Source organism: Cervus elaphus, chromosome 7 (assembly GCF_910594005.1).
Source record: "Cervus elaphus chromosome 7, mCerEla1.1, whole genome shotgun sequence".
In the NCBI taxonomy this organism is placed as follows: Eukaryota; Metazoa; Chordata; class Mammalia; order Artiodactyla; family Cervidae; genus Cervus; species Cervus elaphus.
The window spans coordinates 18,271,941-18,289,108 of record NC_057821.1 but is presented as its reverse complement, the minus strand read 5'-3'; the positions used below and the strand labels follow the sequence as shown (position 1 = coordinate 18,289,108).

The 17,168-nt window shown below is 50.3% G+C and overlaps 1 long non-coding RNA gene across 1 annotated transcript; it reads left to right on the top strand.

The window, feature by feature from the left end:
- The first annotated feature begins 8,525 nt into the window (after window positions 1-8,525).
- Window positions 8,526-12,610, top strand: LOC122696764. The gene is made up of 3 exons (XR_006341851.1): window positions 8,526-8,646; window positions 8,985-9,097; window positions 12,384-12,610. It is a non-coding gene; the product is annotated as an uncharacterized LOC122696764 (long non-coding RNA).
- The last annotated feature ends 4,558 nt before the right edge of the window (window positions 12,611-17,168 follow it).

The following is a 17,168-nucleotide window of genomic DNA, read 5'->3' as shown; positions in this document are numbered from 1 at the left end:
TTTACAGTTAGCAAGTGTTTATTTGCTGGCTCAGGCCCCTCCCAGGCAGGCCTCCTCACCAAAGCTCCACGCTCCAAGAAGCCACGTGGGTCATGGAAGCGAAGTCACTAAACTTCCTCCTTTGCCCAACCTGGTCCATGTCTAGCAACCCTAGAGCAAAAGATGTGGACACCTTACCAAGGATCTCCTGCCTTATTCTTGCCCTGGGGCCAGCAGAGCCCAGGACGTGGCTCCCAGCTTTACCACCAGGGATGACCCTGGCCCCCTCCTCTGCATTTCTTCTCATCCCAGCTTCCCTTGGTCCCTGGAGAGGCCTAAAGAGGGCTTAATAAAGGACCCTGAAGTTGGGAGGAAGATGGCGGGGTTCCGAGGAGGGAGGGCCATCAGTTGTCATTTAATAGCCACAGGCCTCTCCCCTACCTGAGTCAATCATTCCCCATTCAGCAAAATGTGTTACAGCAACCTCTGTGGGCTCTGCCCAGGAAACCAGAGGAATGAGGCAGCAGAACTGCAGCCTTGCCTGAAGGGTTCTGAGCACCCTTCACTGGGGTGAAGAGGGGTTTTCTGTTTCCATCCTTCATTTCAGAGCCACAGCCTGGAGGTGACTCAGGGGAGGGGGATTGACACCACCCACAGTGTGGTGTCACCAGCTTTCACAATAATACACTGCCATGGACTCAACCCCATGGGTTATCATCAAACTGAGAGTCCTATATACCTGGATCTTCAAGAACAGGGACCAGAAACACACAGAACAAGAACACAAGTCAACAACGATAAGACCACATCGCATCTCTACCACATCGCCTCTTCTTCTCCCATGGACCTAACTCCCTCCAACAACCTTGATTCCACTTATCCTCCCTCGGCAGGCCGCTTCAATCCCAGGAATATCAGGGCAGACTGTGGCCCCAGAGGGACCCAAGGTCACCCAGAAACATGGCAGGGAGGAGGGTGGGGAGGGGGCCGCGTGGAGCAGAGAGCAGCCCAGACAGAGGGCTGACCCTCTCGAGGGGCAACCTCAGCCCCACTAGGAGGACCCCACCTCATGGCCAGGACAGCCTCTGCTGGGAAGCAGTTCAGAAGAAGCCAAAGAAGAAAGGGAAGGTGTTCCAGGGGAGAGGGAAAGAAAAGCAGGGGTGGGTGGAGAAGAGTGTGAAAGGTGGCCAGGAGCCAGCAGTAGCCCCAGACAAAGGCAGTAGTGATCGGGCCCAGGGCACAATGGTTGTACTTTGTCCTGCTGATCCTGACACCTCTGAGGTTCAGGGTCATTCTCCCTGTGTGGGTGGGGGCGCTTCCCTGCAGGGATGAAGAGGTAGAGCCCCTCCGAAGCCCCTCCAAAGGGAGGTGGGGGAGAGAGTCGCTAAGCCTTGCTGTTGTCTAAACATTTCTCAGTGTGGTTCCTCTGTGAAGGAAGAAAGGTTTCTCCCTCGCTCCAACCCCCAAGCCCCAGGAGCCTAGCAGGACACAGAGCTGATCCAACGCAAGGGCAGGAACAGAATATGTTGAACTAAAGGAGAGAGAACTGGATTGCTCTGCCTCAATTCCCTGACTGTCTGTCTCTCTCTTTCTCTGTCTTTATGATAAAAGCAAGGACGAGAGCACTCTTTTCCCAGTGCCAATGTCATATTCTCATCCGGATCTGGAGGTCTGACTCGGGGTAATGATGCCACTTAGGAAAAAAGATTAGAGCAGAGAAAGCCCAAGAAGAGGAGCCAGTGAGGAAAAGGGGAGGCAAGAGGCAGAGGCAGCTGGGACTTCTCTGGGGGTCCCATGGTTAAGAATCTGCCTTGTGATGCAGGGGGCACGGATTCGATCCCTGCTCTGGGAACTAAGATCCCACGTGCTGCAGGGCAACCAAACCCCTGTGCCCCAGCTACTGAGCCCCTGCACCCTAGATCCCGTGCTTCACGACAAGAGAAACCACCGCAGTGAGAAGCCCATGCACCACCACGAAGAGCTTCTCGCCTTAACTAGGGAAAACCCGCACACAGCAACCAAGAGCCCCTGTGCCACAGCAGAGACCCAGCACAACCAAAACTAGTAATAATAAAAATAAAAATTTTAAAAGATGGAGAGGGAGCAGAAGGGACAGGTTAGGGTCACACTCTGGGGTCCACCCACATAGCCCCAGGCCCCATCTGCCTCTCCTTCACAGGCCTCAGTCTAATCCCCAAACACCAGGCTCTCTCCCTGGATCGCTGCTCCCCAACAGTCCCAGGCATGTTCACTACCTGATACTCCAATCTTTGCCACCCCTCAGCATCTGACCCCCATCCTGCCCAATGCTGCCCCTTTTCACACCCTCACCCAGTCTTGGAGGGAGTCCCCCTGCTGGGAAGAAGGTGGTGGCAGAGGTGACGGCTAAGGTTCTAAAGCTGTATTCTCCCTCCCGACCTGGGGGGTGCCTGGGAGCCGAGCTGGGTTCCAATCTGCAGGACCTTCCCAAAGCCTGGGGGGCACCAGGCTGTGCTGATATTATAGGAGACACAGGGCCACCTAAGTAGGGCAGTGGAAAGCGCAGGGACTCTGGATCCAGATGCAGCCAAGTGATACTGCCACTTTTTAACTGTTTTTCCTCAGGCAAGTTACTCAACCTCTCTGATCCTCATCTGTAAAACAAGAGTAAAACACCTGCTTTGGGGAGTTGCTGCACACCGACAGCTGCCCACAGCTACCCAAGAAGGTAGGATGGGAAAGAGAGCCTGAGAGAGGCACAGAGAGTTAGGAAGGTGCTGAAGCAGCGTGGTCAGAAGGGCCAAAATGGGCATCAAAAAGGGCTTTGGGCAGGAAGAAGCTCAGAACATTTATTCCACAAGAATTATTGGGGCTTCCCTGGTGACCCAGATGGTAAAGAATCTACCTGCAATGCAGGAGACCTGGGTTCGATCCCTGGGTTGGGAAGATCCCCTGTAGGAGGACATGGCAACCCACTCCAGTATTCTTGCTTAGAAAATGCTATGGACAGAGCCTGGTGATCACAAAGACTGAACAAACTAACACTTTCACTTTCAAATATTAAATTCAGTCCGTGAGCCCTGTTTCGGTCCCGACCCAGGAGCTACAACAATGTAGAAGAGGCGTCCTGTGTGGAGGAGAACCAGAGTACACCAAAAATAGAAACTCTCCAAAGGGGCACTCTGGGAGTGGGGGAAGGCTTCCTGGAGGAGGTGACACTACAGTCTTGCCCGAAGAACAGGAGTCTAGCCAGTTGAGTGGAGTGGGGATAGGGAGCAGGCAGGAAAGTGACATCTGGAGGACGCTGCCAGCTCCCTCAGCTCTCCCATCTCTCCCCTGGGTGACAGAGACTTTGCAGAGCAGGGGATTAGGGCTTCTTCAGAAACATTTCCAACCAAAGCCCGTGGGGACAGTGTCACTCCCTGGAGGGGTGGGGAAGTGAGCCCCACACTGGTTTCCCCCAGCCCTCTGAGACAGCATGTCTCTGCCACAGTGTTTAACCAAATAAGCAGACACTAGAGGTAGGTCCAGCCTGCACATCAAGCACTGCCATCGTTTGCCCAGGGGCAACGGGAGGCGGGCAGAGGACACCAGCCTGTGACAAGCACAGGGTCACTCAGCTGGGGTGGAGCTCAAAAGCACAAAGACCTTTCCTCCAGTTCTGCCCCCCCTCCTATCCCCACCTGGTGCCTAGAGCCTTCCCATCTGCCTGGCACAGACATGTGGAGACTGGAAACAGCATTGGGCAGAAAACTCGAATAGGCCGCGTGGTGTGTGACCTCCACCAAGTCAGGCCCCTCTTCTGGACCTCAGGCTTCTTCTAGGCGAAAGCCTCTCCCTGAGGCTCCGTAACAGCTCCATCAAACACTCCAACTGAGATCACTGATATAAAACGTCATATCTTGGACTTCCCCGGTGGTGCAGGGGTTAAGAATCCGCCTGTCAGTGCAGGGGACCTGGGTTCAGTCCCTCCAGGAAGATTCCACCTGCTGTGGAGCAACTAAGTCCATGCCCCACAGCTACTGAGCCTGTGCCGTAGAGCCTGTGCTCTGCAACAAGAGAAGCCACTGCAATGAGAGGGTGGTCTAGGCGCTGCACCTAGAGAGTAGTCCCCATTCGCCGCAACTAGAGAAAAGCCTGCATGCAGCAATGAAGACCCAGCGCAGCCAAAAAAATAAAATACCAAAACGTCACATATTCCAGGGATCTGTGTGTTTCTAAAGGTTCCTGGGGAGGGCAAGGCTTAACTCCAAGAAATTTAGCACGAATGATGACATCTGGAGCACAGCACCGAGTGGTAGAGGGCAGATGTGATTCCAAGAAACCCCTCGAATCCCAGCAGATAGAGAACTGCTTCTGCTCTTACCTGGCAGGCCAAGACCTCTGTCCTTTTTGAAACGACACACCAGCTTGCAGAACCCTCACTGTGAAACACCCCGGCCCTGGCTCCCTAACCACACCCTCCTCGCGTGTAACATGCAGTGGAAAAAGCCAGAGAGGCTGGGCTCAGTCTTCATTCTCCACGCCCAAGCCATGAGACTTAGGACACGCAACTGCATCGGTCTGAGCCACAGTTTCCTCATCTGTAAAGTGGGAGTCCTCGTGCTTACCTTCCAGGGTTATGGGGAGATGTACGGAGACAGCGAATGTCAGCAGAGCTCTCGGCCTAGAGTAGGTCTCATGTAATGTTGCTTCTCTGCCCTTTCTCCTGTCCCTACTGCCATGTGTGAGCAAACCCTCAGAGAATGCAAACATACTATCTTTTGGCTAAAGTCAAACAGAAAGGAATAGGGAAATGGATTTATCCCATCCTTCTGTTGGGGGAGGGGGCAAAGAAAGGAAAGAAAGAAAGAAAGAAAAGGAAGAAATCACACAACGCCTGCCAAGGATGACTAGGGCTTAGTTCCTGCTTTAGCCTCTTTGGAGCAACTGTGTCACCAGGTACTCACTGAGTTGGCAGTAATGGTGTTTCCTTCAGGGAAATCCTGGGGGGGGGGGGGGGGGAAGAAGAAGAAGCAAGTGCCCCCCACCTCTTAGCAAGAAGGGTCCCTTCTCTCCTCGTCCAGTAACCCCCTCGTCCTGGACCGGAAGTCTGGCCCATGACCCAGGCCCCCCAGGACGGTTCACAAAGATAAAGCCAGTGAATGATTGGCCCCCTGAGAGGAGTCGCCCCACCATCCTGCCTGCCTTCCCAGACCCAGAAGTGCAGGGCGGGCCATGGGGAGTGGAGGAGACTTCCCCTCAGCTTCCAGGAGCAGCCTGGCCTAACATCCTCGAGATAATTAGTGAAGCAGCCAATTAGTCAAGGGGTATCTGTGTCAGGAGGACATGGGACCGATTCCTGGAAGCCTGGGGTGGGGTGGGGGGGCTGGGGGCGGGTGTGGGAGTGGGCAGACACAGCACACTCAGTGTCATCTGCCCCGTTGATTGGAATTTCACTTGGGATTCCCTTTGAAAAAGGCTCCACTGCTAAAGAATATGAAACTCCCTCCACTGGCCAGAGGACCCAAAAGAGGCCCAGGGACATCTGAAGTCATCCACATGTCTTGACTCACAGAGCAGCCTCCCAGCCGCCTCTCCACGGGCCACTTGAACAGTTAATCAGGACCCAGCACTGAGCCAGGCACCTTTGGGGTACATGGGATTCCTGCCCTCTGGAGAGCCAGGCAATGCCCAGGAAGGGTGCTGGCCCTAGGTGCCTTGTGCATCTGGAGCAGCTCAGCTTCTGGGCCCAGGGCTCATTGCCCGCTCCCCCTTCCCACAGAGAGGGGCTGAGCACGCCCTCATTCCAGGTACTGCCCTCTAGAGGGCGCTGCTCGTGTAAACCATGCCCCACTGGGGTCCCCTGGAGAGATGGCTCTTTGCACATGTCCCCATCTGCCAGCCCCCTCGTTCAGACTCAGCTCCTTCCAGAACACAGCTGGAAGCATCAGGAAAAGTGACGTACGGCACACTGCAGGCTGCTGTGCCCGCTCCAGCTTCCCCGAGTCCCAAGACCTGGCCCTGGTCAGCTCCAGCTTTGGGGCACCAGCCCCCCACCCCCTGCCCCCCCGCCCCCACTGAGGGTTACAGCCAAAGTAGTTAACACCCATGACAGCCCAGACACAGCTTACATGGAGCTGGGGGCAGGTGCTGAGCCAAGTGTAAATCCCTCAGCTTCTGGATGGTGGGGAGGTCCAGAGGACCGAGGAAGGGACTGGGGTGGCCAGAGAGGCATACGGGGAACTCAGGGGCTGGAACAGCAGCTGTTTACCAATCAGGTGGCCGTGCCGGCCTGTACCAGCTGAGCGTCTGCCCTGCCCCAGTCCCCTCTCAACCCTAGGCTGGAATGTGTAGTTCCCAGCCGAGAAGGAGGCCTGTCTGGGGCCCTAGTCAGAGTGCCTCCATATCTCCTCCGCTCCTGGGAAGACCAGGGCATGACTCCCCACATGCTCCATCCACAAGTGTAGTCCACGTAGCAGAGACCCCACCGCTCACAGGTTCCAGCCATGGTTGAAAAATGGGCAGGTACCCCAGCCAGGATTCCCAAGTGCCCAGAACGTGTAACTACGGTTCCGAGTAGTCAGCATTTTCCTTCCCTTCTGGTCTCTCTTCCCTTGACTATCTCATTCCTCCTCATCTCTTTCTCTTCCACCCCTTTCCACCGGCTCCCATCATCCCAGGGGACCTCCTGACCAGTCCTGTTGGCTGAGTGCTCCTCCAGCCTGTCAGAAACCTCAGCTTCCCTGAGACCCCCCCCCCCTGGGAAGTGACCACTCCCCACTTCCCACTCACTGCTGGGGGTGGGGGTCAGGCAGGGCAGTGGGGGACTAGCTAGGGGGAAAAGATGGTCTTCACATGTCCCCAGCCCCCCCTGCCCTCCAGGGGCCAGGGGACAACCTATAGGAGGGACAGCTCGGAGGAGATGGGACATGCCCTTGTCCACCAGGCAGCAGGGGTGTTGGGCTGGCAACCCTACAGAGAGGAACGAGCGCAGAGAGGGTGGCCAAACCCCCTCCGCCAGGCGCCCGTGTGACCTGTGCCTTCAGAGAGGACAGAGGTAGGCTCTGTGAGTCTGCCCTGCCCCAGCCCCTCACCATTGCCCTGGGGGAGCTGACCCACCCCCCACTCCGTGACCCTCTCCCCACTGCACGTCCTGCCAGTATCTTCCTCTCCATTGCTCCTCAGATCTCCAGGCTGAAGGCTGCAGGGACTAAAAAACCACATGTGCACTCCAACACACACGCACACACACACACACACACACACACACACCCCACCGCTGCCACCACCGCCCATGACAGGGCCCCACAGAGAAGAGAGGAGTGTTCCCAGAAATGCAGCTGCTCCAGAGCCAAGCCGATCTGGGTCACGGCGCCCTTCCCACAGGGGCTGCGGGGAGGCCGGGCGTCCCCCGAGCGGCCCCTCAGTACCGCCGCCGCAGGAGTTACCTTGAAAGTCCCTCACACAGAGTGTCTCTGAGGCCCTGCCATTAGCACTGCTGCATTCTCAGCAGAGCTCCTCAGAGACGCCTGTGTGGGGCCGCGACTGGGGGTCTGGACCCCTGAGTTCACAACCAGAAACTGTCACAGCCAGGCTGTATGACCTCTGACCTCAACGTCTTCTCTGTGGAGTGAAGGCACAGACTGGTTTCTGATGCCCTGTTAGGGCTCCCAGCCCAGGGGTGTAGGGGAGGCAGAGGAAGGGGTCATGGAGAGCTGTGGATACTCAGGCCCATGGCCTGGCAGACTGGAGGAGATGCAGGGAGAACCAGGGAGCTGCACTCCAGCACCACCTCTTAGAGATCACAGGAGGGCTTCCCAGGTGGTGCAGTGGGAAAGAAACCCGCCTGCCAATGAAGGAGACTCAAGAGACGCAGGTTCAATTCCTGGGTCAGGAAGATCCCCTGGGATAGGAAATGGCCACCTGCTCCAGTATTCCTGCCTGAGAAATCCCATGGACAGAGGATCCTGGTGGGCTACAGTCCCTGGGGTCACAAAGAGTCGGACACAACCGAGCATGCACGCATGCATGAAGATCACAAGAGCATAAAGTGTGGGAGACAGCGAAGAACCAGCTCTGTAGTCTGCGATCTAAACAACAGCCTGGGTTTTCCTGTTGCCATTGACCAGAACAGCTGGGACTGCAGCAAGAGGATCTGAGTTAGACATGCCGGGGCCCACCAAACTCATCTTCTCCAGAGGGAATTACAGGATGAGAGCTGTGGGAGGTCTATCTTGAGACTTCCCGCTGATTGGTAGCCTGGGTGAAATGCCAGGGAGTAGGAGAGAAGAGGAGAGACAAGAGGAGAGGAAGACAAGGTGTTAGCTCCCATCCCCACCTCCAACCTTTTAGGAGAGGAGCTGGGTGGGGTGCCCGTGCCCTCCAATCTTGGAGCTGAAGTGGAGCAAGGAATTTGTCAGGGGTGTGGTAGAGCCGAGCGCAGGGCAGCAGGGAATGGAATGACAAAGCTGTCAAGTGGCGAAGCAAGTATTTGTGGGAAACAGAGAAAAAGACCCTTCTCTGGTGGGAGGGGGTGAGAGGGAGCCTCAGCCCAGGGCTCCCTGCCCAGGCACCCCAGCCTTACTCCAGGCTCAACAGAACCTCACTGGGGCAGAGCCTGCCCCTCCGCTGTGACTGCAGCTTGGGCAGGGGAGCCCAGAGCCACTGTTTGAGAAGTAGAGTGACGCCTGCCCAGCCCGGGCCCAGGTACTAGGGAGGGGAAGGCTGGGGGTGTCCCCAGGGCAGATTGAGCACAAGGGGCCCTTCCTTCCCCCGAGACTGCAGGACTTCAGGCCAGCTCTGCCTTTCCTCTGGGTGTCATGCCCACCCCTCCCCTGGGGGCAGCTGGCCAGACTCTAGGAGAAGGTCTGCCCTCGCTCTCCTCCTGGCCCGGCCCTCGGGCAGGTGGGGAAATTTTGAGACTCATTCCAAAGCCCCTCCACCTGTGTCCCAAACCTGGCATCTCTGGTCTCCTGAGGGGATGGAGGCTGAAAAACCACCCATGAAGTCCCTTTTTTTCCTCTATCCATCTTTTTTTGCTGCAGTGAGGACCGGGTAAGGAGAAGTTTGAGCAAGACTGTGCGGCCGGGCCCTGCAAACACCTCAGCCAAACAATGAACAATCTGAGGTGAGGCCGGGGTATGTGGATGGCGTCCAGGTGAGCCAATGAGCACAGATGTGGTGCATGTGTGTTTCAAGGAGGCTGGTCAGTCATCCAGCCCCCTCTGGAAGCCCAGGTCCCCAGCAGCCAATCTTCCGGCCTAGAAAGATTTATTAAAGTAACTCCATACCTCTGTCCAGCCCACCCCTACCCTCCCAGGCCTTCTCCACATCACCATCCTCCTTCTTCTCTGTCTCTTCTACCAAAGCAGGAGGAATTGAAGATTTTCCCCCCACCACCACCACCTTCCCAGGTCTCTCCCTACAAAATTACCTGGGGACACACCCCTCACCCCACCTCCGCTCCTGGCCTAAGGCTCTTCTGGGGATTCCTGGTTGTCAGAGGACAGGGACACAGGTGTCCCCCATGCAGCCATGCAGCCCAGGGCTGGCAGAGGCAGCCTCCAGCCTCCTAGAAGCTGCCCACAGGGAAGGTGAGAAGCAGGGTTATCCTGATGAGCTGGCTGAGTGCTGACGAGGGAGCCCCATCTCTGGCTGTCTCTGACCCAGACAGAGGTGGGGGGCCCTGAACCCCCTTCTGCCTGAGCCGACAGTGCAACCCCACTGGGCACTTCCAGCAGCAGGCTTCAGATGAAGCTGTGGTCTGATTGCGGACACCTTCCGGACATCCTTGGAAACCCAGGACCCCCTCCTCAACCAGGACCCCTCCTGCGTGCCTCACCCACCCTGAGCCTCTAGAGGGCGAGGGAGAGCAGTGCTGGACTTCCCGCCCTTGGGGCATACCCCGGTGGCCCTCCGCACAGGCCCCTGGGACCAACCAGCCGTCCCCACTCCCCTGCCCCTGGGGGAAAGGGGCCCACGCTGAAGGCTGGGCAGCCAAACTCACCATCTAGGGGCAGGAGAGTGTGGGCCAGGTCTGGGAGGGGCGCTGCTCGGAGGAGGCAGGCACAAGCAGGCTGTGGGGGATGCTGAAGAAGGATGAGTATAATCAGAGGAAAGATTATCTGGGACCGATCCGAGATTATTCTGCTATTCATCTGGGAACAGAAAGGAGAGCTGTGCCCTGAGCCCTGGGAATTTCTGGTTATTCCCTGATCTGGGAATAACAAGGGGCTTCTTGGCCCACAGAGCAAAGCTGCAAAGCTCCTCCGACCCTCCCCAGGATCAGAACTAGGGTGAGGCAACAAGGGCACAGTTTAAGGAGGGGCTCATTGTCAAGTGCAGGGCTGGCCCTGACCGTGAGTGCCTCCGTAAATTCTGCACCCTCGTTCCCCTCATCTTAGTCCCAGCCCTGCCCTCTGGGCTGCCTGTCCTGGGGACTAAAGCCACAGGCATATGGGAGGCAGAAGTGGGGTGGGGAAGCAGAAGGGTCCCTTTTTCACACTGGATCCCTCAAAGGAAAGAGCTAACCCCCAACTCAGCGAGAGGGGCGGGGATGAGGATGGACACAGCTGTTTGTTAACTGAGCGTAGGTCCCTGTGTCTATCTGTCTATATCACTGTCTGCATGTATATTTGTGCATCCAGATTGTGGGTCTGCTGATTTTTAGCTGTGAGTCCTTGGGCAAGTTACCCAACCTCTCTAAAGTTCTGTTTCCTTGAAAACTTGTAATAATAATACCCATACCCCAGGGTTATAGCAAGAATTGAATGAGAAAATATATGCAAAGGATGAAGCATAAGCACCTGGCCTGCACACAGTAGAAACTAAATGAATGGTGATTGCTATTCCCATTGTCAATAATATTATTATGTATGTAGCTTCAGCTTATGTTGCAGCCTTATTTCCCACTGTCGCCCTATGTATAGGTCCCATTCCAGCCAAACAAGTCTTCTGATAGCCCCAAACACGCACATTGCTTGTTTCTTCCTCCTGGTCTCTGCTCCATCAGTCATGAAAATGCATCTCTTAAAACAAGACTTTCAGAACCACTTTTGTTCAGTGGTCTCCCCAAAGCCCTTACAGCATAAACTGTCTATACCTCTCATGCCAGCCTCAGTGTGCTGTTGAATGCATTTAACTCTCTGGGGTGTGTGTGTAAGGATGAACTCTCTCCAAGCACACTTATACAGGAGCGGCTGCACTTTTCAGTGGTCTGTATCTCCCCGACCCCAGCCCAAGGACTAATACAAGCCTGTAGGTGTAGGGAGCAACGCGTAGGCTCTTTGTGAATGAAGACGATGATAATGGTAAATACTGCCTTTGACGGCATTCCTACTGCGTGCCTTACATGAGCTAATTAATCCCTGTAAATTATCACTGTAAAACTACAGTTTGGAGAGTTTAAGTAACTTGCCCAAGGTCAAACCGCAAATAAACAACAGGGCTGGGATTTAAACTGTCTGGCCCCAAAACCTGCACTCTTAAGAGTGCAAACCACTATGGTTTGAATAAAAGAATGAACTGAAAACCAGAATTTCCTTTTCATACTCTAAGAAGGAAATAACAGGAAAGCAAAATGATAAAGAAAGCTGAGTGCCAGAGAATTGATGCTTTTGAACTGTGGTGTTGGAGAAGATTCTTGAGAGTCCCTTGGACTGCAAGGAGATCCAACCAGTCCATCCTAAAGGAGATCAGTCCTGGGTGTTCATTGGAAGGACTGATGTTGAAGCTGAAACTCCAATACTTTGGCCACCTGATGCGAAGAGCTGACTCATTTGAAAAGACCCTGATGCTGGGAAAGACTGAGGGCAGGAGGAGAAGGGGACAACAGAGGATGAGATGGTAGGATGGCATCACCGACTTGATGGACATGGGTTTGGGTGAACTCCGGGAGTTGGTGATGGACAGGGGGGCCTGGCGTGCTGCAGTTCATGGGGTCGCAAAGAGTCGGACACAACTGAGCGACTGAACTGAACTGAACTGACAATGATATCAGAACTTCAGTCAAATGCTTTCAGGGTTTCAAACCAGAGTCCAGTGGGGGCTCCTGATCCCACACCAGAGTGAGGCCAAAGAGCTCAGGTGTTGCCTTACTCACTATGGTTCTAGGAAAAAAAAAAATAGCAAATGAAGTTGAAAAAATATTTGTCCCAGAAAAATCACTGACCTTGATCACCAGAATGTTCAAGTTGATCCTAGTTCTATTTTGTCTGTAGGAGAAACTTAACTTTCCCTTTTTTGATCATCAATTTAGCAACTTTTTGATAATTAAATGGGCAACATTGGCCAGTCAGCAAATTACTCCATTACACATGGAGTAATCACCAGAAAACCTTTCACTGACTGGTTTTCACACATACCCCCGTGGATCCCCAGCTGTTACAGTAAAATTTGGTCAAGTGGCTCTGTTCTCTTTTGCCATCTTCCTTTTGTCGTTCCAGGACTGGATCACCTTGGAATGTCTACACTACATTCCTCTCCTTCTGACTCTGCTTTCTTACCTAGAAAATGGGGATAGGGCTTTCCTGGCGGCAGAGTGGTGGAGAGTCCGCCTGGCAGTGTGGGAGACATGCGTTCAGTCCCTGGTCAAGGGAGATTCCACAAGCCACGGAGGAGCTGGGCCCATGCTCATGTGCCACAATTACTAAGCCTGTGTTCTAGGGCCTGAGAGCTGCAACTACTGAAGCCCGTGCACCCTGGAGCCTGTGCTGGGCAGCAAGAGAAGCCCAAGACTAGCAACTAGCAAGTAGCCCCTGCTCTCCAAAACTAGAGAAAAGCCCTCGCAGCATCGAAGACCCAGCACAGCCAAAAATAAAAAAAAGAAAGAAAGAAACTATTTTAAACAAGAAAATGGAGCTAATAACACTACCGCAGAACTATGGCAAGAACCTAATGAGGTGACGTGTATACATAAAGCACAGGGGGGACTTGCATGGCGGTCCAGTGGTTAAGAATCCACCTGTCAATGCAGGAGACTAAGATCCCACATGCCACGGAGCAACTGTGCCCTCGATCCACAACTACTGAGCCTGCACGCCACAACTAAGCCCTGATAAAGCCAAATAAATAAAGAAATATTTTAAAAAATAAAGCACAGGGGTTGGCATGGAGTGAGTGCTTATAAACATGTCAGGCCACAGTGGTGTCATTTTGAGTAGGGTAGAGGTTCCCAGTTGCTGACGCCACTCTGGCCACAGGGAAGCAGCTTCTCCCAGCGCCCCTTCCCTCCTGTCTACTAGGATGTGTGTTCCCAGAAAGCTGCCTTCTGCACTCTCTTGCCTGGCCGATCACACCTCAGCCCCCCAAAGACTTAGAATCATCTTTGAACTGCACGGCCAAGAGGTAGTAAGACCTTTTCTTTCTGTCCAACTTTGTTTTTTCTGACTTGGAAGGCAAAACCTTCTGCCACATACACAGCTTGCCCCAAATCGTATACCATTTGCTTCCAGACGACCTGCAAAATCCTATATATCCTCAAAATGGAGCTTTACATACCTTGGCCAACAAAATCAAGTTTGCTCAAAACCCTGTGGACTCTATTTCTTTTTGTGAATTGACCTCAGACTTCATTGTACACCAAACAAGGAAATCAATCTCATAATTTGGTGCCACACCTTGTCTTGAGCCAAAAAAAAAAAAAAAAAAGGTGTTGTTATTACCTGTTCAGTTTGTTCACTCTTCTGGGTCACACATCTTGGCATTAAATAACTTTTGGCTATTTCCACATACTACTCAGTTCCCAAGGATGAAATCCTGATATCACTGAGGAAAATTTTGAATGGAATAAAGGTTCTGAAGGCACTTCATTTGTTCATTTGCTGATTCATAAATTTAGTAAATATTTCTTGATACTTTCTTACATATCAACCCCTGGATGAAATACTATGGTAAAACAGACTGACACAATTTCTGTCCTCTTGGAATGTACAAGTTAACTCCTGAGCAGAACATACATGGCCTATGATTATGTGGAACTGGTAATAATAAAAGCCTCTAATAATGGATTAAAGGAACTTCTAGGAAAAGATGCCAGCCTGAACACCTGCATCCACTTTTGCTCTTTCCTGAAACTCTACTAAATCAAAGTGAAAGGCTTTCTAAACTTTTCTTTCATGATTTTGCTTCTTAAGGTATATACCCACAAGGACAGGAAGAATGGGAGAGAACAGCAACAAAATTTTGGAAGCTATAAAGCAGGTGGAAGAAGAGTAACGCATATGAAACAGGTGGTGATGAAAACCATTACCACCTAACCTATACCCCGGAATCCCCCAAGGGCTCAGGAAGTGCTGACACCACTTCCCCGGGGAAGTGAGCACGAAGTAGACTGAGTAAATAAAGAGGACTGGGAATGTGTTTTTTAAAAGCAGTCAGAGGGACTTCCCTGGTGCTCTAGTGGTTAAGACTCCAAGCTCCCAATGCGGAGGACCTAGGTTTGATCCCTGGTAGGAACTACACCCAGAATGCCACAACTAAGGAGTTTACATGCCACAATTAAGACCCGACCCAGGACAGTCAAATAAACATTTTTTTAAATAATAAATGAAATAATTAATTAATTAATTAATTAAAAGCAATCAGATCCTCAGATTCTTCCCCTACCGAATTATAGCCAAAGGATTAAAGCGGTTCCCTGGTGAGGGGAAAACAGGTCTCTGACAAGGAAATTCCAGGAAACACTGAAGGAAGGAGTATCTCACTGAAAATGTTCATGTAGTGGATGCTGAGACCTGGGTCCTCTTATCCACTGGAATTCCCAGAACACTGGCCATTGTCCTCCAGGATGGAAGCTGGAGGGTGTACCTCTGGGAAATCTGAACAACCTGAAAGGAAGAAAAGACCAAGGATATTAACATCAGAGGCTTCAAAATGAAATATTCCAACCAGATCACCCTAGTGTGAGGCTCACAGACAACAGGCCACGCACTCATACACACAGAAGAACTTCCAACCAGCTTTTCAGAACCTTATATTTAACAATAAGCAGACAAGCAAGGCTTACGGCACATCTGAGGAAAGCTATGACTTGGAGGAAGCTGAGCCTATGTAGAAAGAAGAAAGCTTAAAAAATAACATTATCATTATATCCTGAGCATGATAAGGAAAACATATTGCAAAAATTAAACAAAAATAGAATAGTGTTTTCTAAAAAGAGAACATGAGATCTTAAAAATCAAACATGTCATAGCAGAAATAAAAAACAAACTCAGTAGAAGTTTAGAAAACAAAGCTAAGAAAATGTCTATAAAGTGGAGGGACTATAACAAAAGGATGGAAAATTTTGAATGACTGTGCAATAAAATTGGGGGACCAGATCAGGCAATATTAACCAAATAACAAGAGAACATCCAAATAGTTGGAGAAACAGAGAAACTAAAGGAAAGACATCATCAATGACATACTCTAAAAAAGAATTGAAGAACTTCTGAGATTCCAGTGCAATGGATAATCATTTTTAAAGTATTATTTTAAATTTCAATTTCCAATTGTTCATTACTAATATACAGAAATACAAGTGATTTTTGTATATTTAGCTTGTATCTTGCAACCTTACTAAATCCATTTATTAGTTCTAGCAGCTTCTTTGTATATTCCATCAGAGTTTCTACATGGATAATCATGTTGTCAGCAAATAATGACAATTTTACTTCTTCCTTTCCCATCTGAATGCCTTGTATCTATTTTTATTGGCTTATTGTACTGTTAGAACCTCTGGTACAACGTGGAATAGAAGCAGTAAGAGTAGACATACTTGTCTTATTCCTGATCTTAGAGGAAAAAAACATTCAATCTTTTACCATCACAGGTTTTTTTTGTACAGGCTCTTTATCAGGTTGTGGAAGTTCTTTTCTATTCCTGGTTTGTTGAAATTCTTTTATCAGTAATGGTTATTGAATCTTGTCAAATGCTTCTTCTACATATATTAAGATGGTCATTTTTTTTTTCTTTTTTAACTAGGTAGTACAATGAATTACATTGATTTTTTTAAAATGTTACCAAGCTTCATTCCTAGGATAAATCTCACTTGGCCACGATGTGTTATCGTATCTATAAAGATAGAGTTAAATTCGATTTACAAAGGTTTTGTTAATAATTTCTGCATCAACACTCATGAGGGGTACTGGTCTATAACTTTGCATTCTTGTAATATCTTTGTCTGGTTTTGATATCAGAGTAGTGTTGGCCTCATAGAATGAGTTGAGATTTCCCTCCTTTTACTTTTCTAGAAAACTTGTGTAGAATTGATATTTTTTTTTTCCTTAAATGTTTGGCAAACTTCATCAGTAAAGTCATCTGGGCCTGGAGTTTTTTTTGTGGGAGAGGTTTCAACAACAAATCCAATTTTTTAAAAAATTGATGTAGGTCTATTCAGATTATCTGTTTCTTCTTGAGTAAACTTCCATAGTTCGTGTCTTCAAGGAATTTGTTTACTTTACCTAAGTTATGGAAATTATTAGAGTAAAACTATTTATAATATTTTCTTATTATCTTTTAAGTGTCTGTAAAATCTATAGTGAAGTCACCCCTTTAATTCTTGATACTGGTAATCTGTGTCTTTTCTCTTTTTTTCTGCTCAATCTGACTAGATGTTTATTCATTTCATTTGATCTTAAAAAATGGTTTTTGGTTTCATTGATCTCCAATCTTCTATATGTTTTCTGCTTCATTAATTTTTCTCTGATCTTTATTATTTCCTTTCTTCTGCTACTTTGTGCTTAATTTGCTCTAGTTAAAATTTTTTAGGTTCGGGAATTCCCTGGTCGTCCAGAGGGTTAGACTTAATGCTTTCACTGCTGTCACCCAAGTTCAGTCCCTGATCAGGGAACTAAGATCCTGAAACTGTGAAGCACGTGCAGAAAAAAAGTAAAATAAAAGTTTTTAAAGTCATTAAAATTTTTAAACTGTAAAACAAGGACTTCTTTGGTAATCCAGTGGCTAAGCCTCCACACTCCCAACGCATGGAGCCCAGGTTGGATTCCCTGTTCAGGAAACTAGATCTCACACACCGCAACTAAGAGTTTGCATGCTGCAACTGAAAGGTCCCACATGCTGCAATGTAGACGCAAGTGCCCATGTCCCGCAAGTAGGAGCCAGCACTGCCAAATTAATTAATTAATTAATTTTTTAAAAATTTAAAACAAAAATAATACAAGAACGATTTTTCATCTGTTTTGTGCTCTGGAATAAAATTTCCATTTCAAAAGCTCTCAAGAGGTACGAAAACA